This window comes from Callorhinus ursinus, unplaced genomic scaffold (assembly GCF_003265705.2).
Source record: "Callorhinus ursinus isolate GAN/ISIS: 27379988/994484 unplaced genomic scaffold, GSC_fseal_2.0 scaffold1373, whole genome shotgun sequence".
NCBI classification, from domain to species: Eukaryota; Metazoa; Chordata; class Mammalia; order Carnivora; family Otariidae; genus Callorhinus; species Callorhinus ursinus.
In genome coordinates, this window is record NW_027398428.1 from 1 (window position 1) to 11,511 (window position 11,511).

General features: G+C 50.2%; 1 pseudogene; it reads right to left on the bottom strand.

Moving 5' to 3' along the window:
• Positions 1 to 2,140: 2,140 nt before the first annotated feature.
• LOC141372133 (voltage-dependent N-type calcium channel subunit alpha-1B-like) lies at positions 2,141 to 6,851 on the bottom strand (annotated as a pseudogene).
• Between the last annotated feature and the right edge of the window lie 4,660 nt (positions 6,852 to 11,511).

The following is an 11,511-nucleotide window of genomic DNA, read 5'->3' on the forward strand; positions in this document are numbered from 1 at the left end:
GCTGGAGAGCTGAGGTGCGTGGGTGATCCTGCCTTGTCCCCAGACCTGGGACTCACAGCCCCCTACTCAAAAAGAATCCTCTGGCATTAGGTTTTCAAATTGATCATTAACTCGGAAAGAACTAGTTATGGAAAACAAGTCACTGCACCAAAAGTCAGCACTATGGTGAGCGCCCCTTCATGGACCTCTGGCACCTTGAAGCCAACACAGCCCTTCCTGGCCTCCCTCACCCGGCATGTGCCATCTCAGCCTTCCCTGATTCAAGAAATGTGGGCTCAATCCCATTTCTTAGGGCAAATATACTGCAGGCATCCCTGTCTCCATTCCTTCTCACCAGCTTCATCAGCTCATCTAACTTCAAAAACCAGCTAGACTCTTACCACTTCTCAGCACCCTGGGCTAAGCAACAACCACCTCCCCTGAGCTGCTGTAATAGCTTCCTCAAGGATCTTCCTGCTCTGCCCCACCAAAGAGCCAAGTGGGTCCACTGAACACAGGTGAGATCAGGTCACTTTTCCTCTCAATGACCCCTCACTCACTGCAAATGCCAAAGTTCACACAACCGCCCATAGCTCTGTGAAACTCTCAGCCTGCTCTTTTACAGTGGTCTCTGCTCAGTTCACTCCAGCCACACCAGCGTCTGCTCTTTCCTGAACACACCAAGAACAACCCCACCAGCCTGAGCGGCCAACCTGGAGGACCTTTCTTCATGGACTTTTGTCCCTGGGTATGCAGCCAGCACGAGGGCCACATGTGCACTAGACTAGCAGGCAGACCAGAGGCCTGGGCCCTCCCCCCCAACACTGGGGTGTGCCTGCATTGCCAGTGCTCGGCATAAGTTGAGCCCACTTCCCATTAACAATGGCTAGGAATAGCCATTGTTTTCCTGCAGGGCAGCTGTCCAATGCCAGGCCTGACTGATACTGGTGCTCACATGTGACACAGAGACCAGGGAGGAAAAGAGATCTTTGAGCACAAAGACTTAAAACTAAGCCTGGTTTCATAGGCCTGCCTCAAATCTTGTAGCACGAGGCAGGACATTAATAAATGAACAGATGAAATGAATGTAATAGCTAAAGTCCAGAGAAATGATGTCATTTGGAGGAAGTTTAGGACTAAGGATACTTTTCCATCTGATAAAAAAACAAGAGTCAGAAAACTCTCTCCAGGCAGCTTAGCTAAGCAGATCGGTCTGATCTCCCTCCATAAAAAGAAGAACCTCCACGGGCCCTGGAATGCATCTGCCTGGGATTAACCGTGCTGGGCATCTCCCAGCACAGGCCTTACAGCATCCTGGTGCATCTGCATAAACAAACACGTGTGTGGGCACCTCAAGAAGGAGCCCCAGGCAGGGTTTTATGTCAGAACCCCTCCTCCACAAGTCCCTATGAAGCGCTCGTTTCTTCCCTCCTAGGGTCATGTGATGGGCTTGCCTTAATGAAGGGGAACCTGGAGGCAGTGAGACGCATTCACACCCTCCCCACAGCCACCAAACCAGGATGGGCCACAGAGAGTGTGTCACATCTCGGAACAAAAGCTGACATGCAGCCCTTTCGAGCACACAGGGAGGCGCCTGAGCCAGAAACAAGCTACTCTGCCTGCCTTGGAGCCTGAAGCCTAGGGAATTGCAGTCCAGTGAGCCACGGGGCAGGTGGAGGCACTCAATCTGGCCAGTTGAGTTCCTTGGGGTCCTGAGTAGCACACACTGTGTCCCCCTGCCCTGCCCCCGCCCCTAGCCCCGATCCCACAGACCCTGCAGGCAACAAGGTGAGCAGATGCAAAGCCTATGTCCAGCACACCGAAAAAGGCCCTGCTGGACACCTTCTGTCCTCCCAGACCCTTGGATTCAGCTTCACCAGAGGCCTGGCCACCCCCAGGTATCTAAGCTGAGGTGGTCAAGGCCAGCCTCACCTGGGGCTCTCAGGTTGACCCCCCTCATGGACTTCCCTTCCATCTGTCCTGAGGCCCATGAACCCTTAGGGAAGGAAGGAGGGAGAGGGGAGAAGAGGATGGGCAGGCCCACTGAGGAGAAGCCAGCACGAGCTGGGGTCAGAGGGGGTGGCCCTCTGGGTCGGCACATGCCCTGTCCCTCCTGAACGGAGAAGCCACTGAGCCTGCGCTGACTCCCCAAACAACACACCTGAACAACAGCATCAAGGCTTGCAAAAACGTCCTGAAGTTGTTGTGCCAGTTGATGCTGGTGTCATCATCCAGGGCAATATTTCCAAAAACCTGAAATTGGAAAGAAGACTGCAGGCTGGTCCTGTTGGGCCCTCAGGAGCTATGGCCAGGCAGAAGAGGATGTGTGCACGTGAGGACCCACAAGGCACAGGACGCTGCCCTTAGACACCACCACTGCAGCAGGGGCTGGAGGGGCCAGCACTTCCAGCCACACACGTCACTGCCCGCCCCCCCCAGCTCCGCATGTCTACACCTGCAAGTCCGCATGCCGAGTAAAAATGCCACCCGGAGCTAAGTTTACATGGGCTGCGCTATATATAAGACAGGAAGCATTTGAAATTTCACCCTGTTATCAATGACTCCGAAGCAGTAATTTTATTGGTAATAGCTATGAGGTCAACTTGAAAGTTTCTTTCTAAATTTCTGTGCAAATATCACAATGGGCTTTCTATCCATTTTAATTGATTTATTTTTAGGGTTAGGAATGCAAACAAGTCAGTAACTGTACTTGGCTTAAAATCTGGAATCTGGCTGAAAAATTTATGAACTATCACATATTCACCAAAAACAAAGATCAGTGACCCTTCTGGTCTTATAAATTCGCAAAACAAAGCAGGCACAAATATATGTATTTTTTAAATAGCATCCGATCTCAGCAAATTTTAAAGGAAGAGAAAATTTTCAATCCCTGAAGTAGAGTTTAAAAATCACTTTTCAGCTAACCTTTAAGACAATGGCTTCTCCCACTATAATTTAACATTTGGATCCATCTGCCATCCTACTGTTGAAAAGTGGCCAGATGCCAAAGATTTAAAACTGGAACACTGCTTTGTCTTTTAAATGTTTTTCCAAGTAGCTGACAAAGGGTTATTTGGCAAAATAAAGGCAATCTAACTTATCCAAGCTGAACTTGACAGTACAGTGATCTGGTGTGATCCTGTCGAATTTTTTTCTTCTGTAATATATAATTTCCTGTAAAGAATCAGGTCAACTCTCTGGACTAACAAAATGACCAGCGGGTGCTTTGCAGGCCACTCAGCACCAGGCAGATGTGCTCAAAAGCTCCACCAACATGGGGGCACAGCACCCAATCAAACATGCCCATCAACACCCTAACAGCCCAATGGGGTTCCACTCAGGAACACAGCAGAGCATTTTCCCACAGACGGTGGAGCTATGCCTCACTAGTGGACTCTGAGTGACAGGCCCAAACCCGTGGTGCCCAGCCTCTGTGCCCTTTTGGTAGAACAGCCTTTCTGAGAATTAAGTTCATAAAGTGCTTCAAACATAGAAATGTTCCCCAAGTGCCAATCTGTCATTGATACCATTTGATGACCATGATCAGTGCCCTTCTGCCCCAGGGCACAGGGGCCCCTTCTGTTCCCTGTCCCATCAGGTGCACCCACCTGCATGCCAATGATGGCGTAGATGAAGAACAGCATGGCGATGAGCAGACACACATAGGGCAGGGCCTGGGGAGACATACAGAGGACAGGGCAGCTCCAGGGAGGACTGCCCAGCTACCTTGCTCGGGCCTTGTCTGCAAAGTGGACGGTGGCCGGGTCTCTGGGTCCACCCAGACCACAGCAACCACAAATCCTCCCCCACTGACCATGAAGCCCCTCCACCAAGAGACTGCCTCAGTTCCTTCGTCTATAATCAGTCATAGAACCCACCTCAGAGTCAGTGAGAATTACCAAGATGCTCTCGGGATCACTTAAAATGTCTTTGTAGGGTGCCTGGGTGGCTCAGTTGGTTAAGCGACTGCCTTCGGCTCAGGTCATGATCCTGGAGTCCCGGGATCGAGTCCCGCATCAGGCTCCCTGCTGAGCAGGGAGTCTGCTTCTCCCTCTGACCCTACCCCCTCTCATGTACTCTCTCTATCTCATTCTGTCTCTCAAATAAATAAATAAATAAAATATTAAAAAATGTCTTTGTAAACTACAATAAGATAACGAGTGCCAACAAGGAGCCTCCAAGAGGAGGGGCTGCTCTGGTGGCGAGGAGGAGTTGGTGGCCACAGCACTGTGCATCACACAGGGGAGGGTCAGGGCACGAGGGCCGTGCCTGGGCTTTACCTTGAAGGACTGGATGAAGGTCCACAGCAGGATGCGGACGGTGTAGCCTTTGTGCAGCAGCTAGATGAGCCGGGCAGCACGGAAGAGGCGGAGAAAGCTGAGGTTGATGAAATTGTTCTGTAGGGAAGAGAGGCTGTTCTCTAACCTGCGGAGACCAGCCTCCTGCAACTGCAGGTGCTGTTCCCCACCCACCTCTCCCTGGCGTGCTGTGGTCCCGAAGAAAAGTGCATACAAAGAGTGATCGAAAAAAATGTCACTGCTCTACGGTATAAGCATCAATCGGCCACCAGAAAACATTCCAAAAGTAAAGCTTGTCATTGCAAATCACTTCTCATGCAGCAAATCAAAGAACCCCCTCCGCTTTAGGCTCCCCTACACCCAACAGGGAGGGAGAGAGAGAAAAATTCTCAGAAGCAGCTCCTTGCTCCCAGGTGGAGCCAGGAGACCAATTATGGATGGGCCTCTAACACTGACAGCCTCTTAAAAGACACAGCCAAGCCGTCCAAGTGCCGGGCAGGGCTGCTTCTTCACCGAATGCCTCTGAAGGGCCCTTCGCATCTCCATACGGCTAGCAAAGTCCCTGCTGCCTGGAACCTGGCAGAGAGGCAAACATCTCTTCTGAGGCTGCTCCTGGTGCTGCAGACAAGTCAACATAGGAAGGGTAAGTGTTGGTGATCCTGCTGACCACACCACGGAAGCCACTTATGAAATCCACAAATGGTTTCAACTCCAGAGATCCCAGGGGATCTAGCACTGTTCCCTCATCCAAGAGGTTCAAAATCAAGAACAAAAAGAAGCAATAAACTCTGGACTCCACAGATTACCTGGGAGGGAGGCTTCCACCCTGGCCCAGGGGCACCTTGAGTTATTGGCACATCCCTTTCAGGGAGCACGGTTGTGGACGGTGTCCATGACGTGGGGGTGCTTGTGGCCCTGGGCCGTCTTCCACCCTCTGTCTGCTTGGAGACCAGGTGCCCGCACGCAGCCTGACAGCAGCTTCCTGCCACTTTGGTGTTTTAACATATGCAAGCAACTCAGGCCTAGACACATCGTATCACCAGATTCAGTGGTCAGATGAAGAGAAAAGAACACGACATGTTGAATGAGAGCAGCAGTAGGAGAGCACATGCAGGAGGCATGGGGAGCCTGGGGAGAGCTGGCCGCCCTCCCTCCAGGGCTGCCCATCTGCTCCAGGCTGGGCTGAGGCCTTTGGTGGAGAGGCAGGTCTCACTCTTAGTTCTAAGGACAGTGGCCCCAACCCAGCCCTTGTCTGCCTCTTCAGTTCCCACCGGGGCGGCTGAAGACTAGACTGTCTCTGCTGGAGGGCTAGATGTCGGAGCCATGGGGTGGGAGGTCTGGTAGTCACAAGGAAGTGCTGACTGTGGTCCAGATCAGCAAGAAGGCAGGAGTGGACCTTGAGGTGTGACCCTGGAGGGCACACAGTTTGCCTAGAGCTCCCTCACCTGCTTGTGCTGGAGAAAGAGAATCTCAGTGGTACAGGATGGCCAAGAGACATCCACCCCTGCCCCGTGGGCCCCAGGTTCTCAAATGAGCCAGTCACCTCGGGAGGATGGGCACAGAGATGGAAGGGAGACTTTGTCTACAGTGCTGGGAAATCCTTTGTACAAGACAATAAAGCAGAGGAACGGGATGGAGCTTCCAAGGGCCCGGCCTCTAAAGCAGCTGCTCACTTGGGTCTGAAGGGGCCAAGACTGTGATAACACAGTTATCATTAGCCCAGCCCAAAGCGCTCTGCTCAGGCCACTGGCACAGACGAGAAGATTTCCTGGAGATATTGGGGAAAACCTAGGCTCTGGGTAAGAAAGAAGGGATGGAAGACAAGGCAGGGGAAGGCATTGTCCATCCACATAGTGCATGAACGCAAAACTCAACAAGTCATCTCCTACCTTTTGTTGAGACTCAAGTTCTCACCCCTCCTCCCAGATGTCTTTTCTCAGGGCTCCAGTGGGCATTCAGGAGAGGGGTGGGGGTGGCAACAGACAGACAGCCCTAGAGAGCCATGAGGACCGATGGCGACAGCAGCCACAGATAGTCCGAGCACGACATGGAAGGCAGAGCACTCCATGGCTGTGCCCAGGACGGGAGCTGCCAGGCAACACCATGTGAGCGCATGCAGGAGAGCAGGGGGCAGCAAGCACACGGCAGCCTCCCATGGCTATGCATAGTAGCCTCTGGCCTCAGCCAACCCCATGGAGATGGACAAAGCTTGCCCCATCCTCCCAGAGTCCGTGGTTTCTGTCACACCAGAGAGCACCTACTACATCCACTACTACTTCAAAGCCAGGCCCTTCCTTATCGCCATCTGCCTCTGCATCAGGAAAGGTCTAGAGCACCCTAAAGATGCATCATCGCACCTCTCAATGTGGTAGCTGATTCACCTTGAGGGTACACTGGTCCCTGGCTCCTTTGAGCCCCTTGCTTCCTCATCCACAAGATGGAGACATTAGGACATTGTGCCCAGATGGTGAGGAGTCCGAGATTTAAGGGATTTAAAATACGCTGGGCATTGTGAAACACGGCCCCCACAAAGGGGATCAACAGGCCTCAGACCCGGATCGGCATCTCCGGCATTGCGGTACATCACTGTTTCCAGTCAGGGTCAAGCAATTGACCTGTGCACATCTGCTGGGGGTCACAGTGTATGCTGCAACAAACTGCTCTCCTAATCAGCTTTGTTCCCATGGGACAATGATGAAGAAAAGAAAAGCTCTGTATACCCCAACATGCGCAGCATGTCAGGTGATGATGTGTGCACTGGAGGATGAGGAAGGGCACGGGGAGGTGGGTGCTCTTCCCAAGTGGACGGGAAATGGCCACGAAAAGGCCTGAGTGAGTCGAAAATTTCTGCGGCATCAAATGGCATTTTCTCACAACTCAAGATCTTCTGCTCCACTTGTGAAACACTTTATCGTTAATGTTCATTTTGTAAGAGGAATCTCAAATATTTGCTACTTTATGTGAATTTCCAGTCTCAGCTTCAGTTTAATCTGCTCCTGGAATGTTTGCTCTCCGGGCAAACATCACTGAAGGCCTGGAAGGAAGCCCCAGTTCATGCTACCTGCACTCAACATGAGCTCATGGAGCAAGGGTGCACAAGTGGATCAATGATGCCTGGGTGCAAGAGCCCTGAGCTTCACTATCCCCGGGGGACAGACCCTCTTCCCACTCCATCAGGCCTTACGCCACCCCTTTTTGAATCATGAAGACAAAATCTCCAATCCCCTCCAGCCCTGAGACCCAGAGAGGGTTCCCTATGGAAGGGCATGTCCAGGGAGAATGTTACAGGAGACATAGTTAGAGGCCACCGGGCAGAACTAGCCTTGTATGTTGGTACAGTGGGGAAGGGAGCAGAAGGGAGATGGTGCAAGAGAAACCATGGACTCTGTAGGATCAGGTCCAAACTCATGTCCTACAAAAATCTCCCCAATTCTGTGTCCGATCCTGACAAGAAACACTGGGCATTTACCCGCTTCACTCAGAAGACCCTACACCTCCTCTCTAGACCCAAGGACAGCTCCTGAATCCAGGGGCTCCTGGGAGGGCCTTCAGAAGCCCCTGCTGGACCCCAGGAGCCGAGAAGAAGAGGCCAGAGGGGATGGGTGTCCTGCCAGTCTCTGACCACACCGCTCAGGAAGGCAGTGGTGAGGGGCCACAGGAAATGGAAGGAAGAACAGGAGGAGAGCAAGCAAAGCAAGGAGTTTTAAGAACTGTTCAAAGTCATGAAACCAACCATTTCCTATATGTGACATTTTCATGGATGGATATTTGCGTATTATTTACAAATTGGGATGTTTGAGCAGGAGGTGCGCAACATACAGACGGAGACATGGTTTTCGCGTTGTCTGTTGGTTGGATGGCGTGAGTCAGCAGGTAGGTTAAGGTAAATCAAGAACAAAAACAGAAAACAATAGAGAAAATGAGTCATCAACACAAGCAAAAACTCAAACTTTGAATACCTCACTGGAAAATTTGAGGATTTTAGTAAACTTTGCATATTTGGGTTAAAATGAAACAAATCAAAACATATTTTTGAAATCTGTAGGTTATGCAGACAGGGTGGCATTCATTTGCATTCCTGTTTCTAATGCAAATCCAAAGATGACTCACAGACACTTATTTTATTATTTACAGGCAAAGAAATCAATGTCGGTTTTATGCTTGCTTGGGAATGCTGTCTCTACATGACCCTGGTTTAGACTATTACTCTATTTTGATTAAGTTGGTGGTGGGAACTGACACTCATCATTTGCCTAAGGAAAAAAAAGTACATTCATAAAGTAACATATGAAGTGACTACAAATGAACAAAAATAGAGACACCACTAATCCACATGACGACTTCCTTTCATCTTTTCCCCTGTGGCAGAACTGGGTGAAGGACTGATCTCCGAGAGCCCCAGCGGCCAGGACACAGCAGAGCTTCCAAGCCAAGCGGCTCCTCAGCCCTCCCACCGGCCCTGCTAGGCATCGGGGACCGACGGCAGCGGCCATGGAGGGCTTATTTGAAGCAAGGTCTGATACAACCACAAGCCCCCTTGGCCTTGCGTGTCCAACAACTGAGGGACAGGCACTGGGCTACTCCAGCCATCTGCGCTACAGAAGGTCTCTGCCTTGTGTTGGGCCTCTTTGGAGGTGGAGGTTTCCCTGCAAGACAGCTGGGCATCATGCTCTCTGCATGTGTGGCAACCCCCACCCTTGATGCCTGCTCATCAGTCCGCCCTCTTGGGCGAGGAGGCACACACATGAAGAAACCCCCAGAGCTGTGCCCTTGCAGACAGGAGCACAATGTCTGGATCCCTTTATCCAGGGAACAAAGATGCCTTTGTCCAAGGACGAGGCCCGTAAGGATCAGCAGCCAGCTTGCTCCTCCCAGAAACCACACTGGTACGAACTATTTCTGGATGAGAAGCACTTGGGCAATGCCACAATGCCAATGGTTGGTGTGACAGAACATCCTTGGTTTTTGTGTGAAAATGGCAGCTCAGAACTTTCCCCGCATTATTTGGATTATTAATTTTTTAAAACCATAAAACATACCACATACACAAAATAATATGTATAAATATGTGTACGGATGCACATTTTCAAAGAAAAATCATATAATGTCCATATATTCATCACCCAGCTTAAAGAAAACAGAATGTTACCATTACTTTTGAAGCACGTCCTGTCTCCCTTTCTCCTCCCCAGATGTAGTAGCTACCCTTAATTCTTGTTAATAATTGCTTTTCTTTACTGTCTTATGACAAACTCTTAAAATGCGTTATACTTGACTTTTCTTAGCCTTTTTAATGGGACGCTACCGTATGCAGCCTTTGCGGACTTGGGCAAACTTGTGCTGATGGCAAGCAAACTCTGCTTCTGAAAAGCATCCCTCTTGATGTGGAGACCACTACCCTCCAGTGCGTGCGGCACTTCACTACGTTCACGTCCCCTAACAATCAGTGCGTTCCTCTGCTACTGTGAACAAGGTAGGCACGACCCTCTGTGTGAAAGTGTCTCCAGGTCACCTACCCGGACACCCTCTGGCTTATGTGTCTAAGTCGCTGCAGGCATGCATATGTCCAGCTTTCTAGGGACTGCCACACTTCCGAAAAGGTTGTCCAATAAACACCCCCAGCAGTAGCGTGGAGGTTCTGGCTGTCCCACTTGCTAATCTTTGGCATGGCTGGAACTCCTGTTTGACGTTTGACAAACCAGAGGGTGTGAAATGGCATCTCAATGTCATTTCACTTTACATTTCTTTAATTACAAATAATTACAAATACAGCTTTTCCTATGTTAATTGGTCATTTCTGTTTCTTATTCTTTTAGCAAGATGCCCAATTATGCCTTCAGTTCATTTTTCCATTCGGTTGCTTTTGTTTTTCTTTTTTTTCTTTTTTTTTAAAGATTTTATCTATTTATTTGAGAGAGAGAGAATGAGAGATAGAGAGCATGAGAGGGAAGAGGGTCAGAGGGAGAAGCAGACTCCCCACTGAGCAGGGAGCCCGATGTGGGATTCGATCCCGGGACTCCAGGATCATGACCTGAGCCGAAGGCAGTCGCTTAACCAGCTGAGCCACCCAGGCGCCCGCTTTTGATTTTCTTAATGATTCACAGAGAAGCCTTGCACATTCTGCACACTAACCTTTGCTAATGGTTTGGAAAACCTCTCTGCCCTCTGGCCACGCCTCTGTCACTAAATGTTGGTGCATCATAGAACTCAGTAGCTCATTCTTTTCTCTCCTTTATTGATCTCATTCAGTCTCATGGATCTGATATCATCTCATATGCTCATGGTTCCCAATCCTATGACACTGGCATGAATCTCTTCTCCAAACTCCAGGCCCATCTTTCCAATGGCCTGTTGGATGATTCCTTCAGGGAGGCCAACAGGCAACTCAAATCTAACATGTACAAAGTGCATCCAGTGCACATGTACAAACAGTCCACAACAAACCTGTTCCACCCACAGTCTTTCCCATTTCAATTAATGATAATCCACGTTCACAAGTGCTCAGACTTTGATGCCATTCTTGCTCAACTTTTAGAGACATGTGGTCCATCTGCAGCTCTACTGGAAAATACATCCAGAATGACGGTCTCTCACCTTAGACCCTCTGCCGGGCTCCCTACTATGGCATTCAGTGGCACTCATATCCTCACAGGCCCAATACTCAATTGTCAGCATCCACATCTTTTTTTCCCGAGAATTTTCCCAGGGCAGGACATGAGAATTAATATACTCTGGCCCCCTCTCCCCAGCAGCCTTCAACTAGTAGCTAACAGCACTTGCTGAAAAATACCCCAGTCACCCCGCCCCTTGCTGGGATAATGGAGGCTCAGGGCTCCCAATGAGGAGCCACAGCGGTACCTGGCTTCATAGTACCATGTATTGGCTGCCCCCCTTCCCTGGCCCACTTCCTTGTTCCCCTAGTGTTCCAGGGATCACCTCCCAAATAAATGACTTGCACTGAACTCCTGTCTTGGGGTCTGTTTCTGGGATAACCCAACTAAGCCCTAACTTGCCTAGCTGCTTCTTCCTGTGCCCTGCACTCTATTCTCAGCTAGAGGTTTGATCTGAAAAGCCAGATTATGTCACTCCTCTTCCTACCTCACTCAAAATAGAGGACACAGTCTCATGACAGGTGGCCCAGTGCCCCAGGCCTTGCACCTTTGCTGCACCTGTCTTCCTTAGCTCAAAACTACCCCAACATATCATGGGATGATCACTAAAGCCAGGAGGAAAA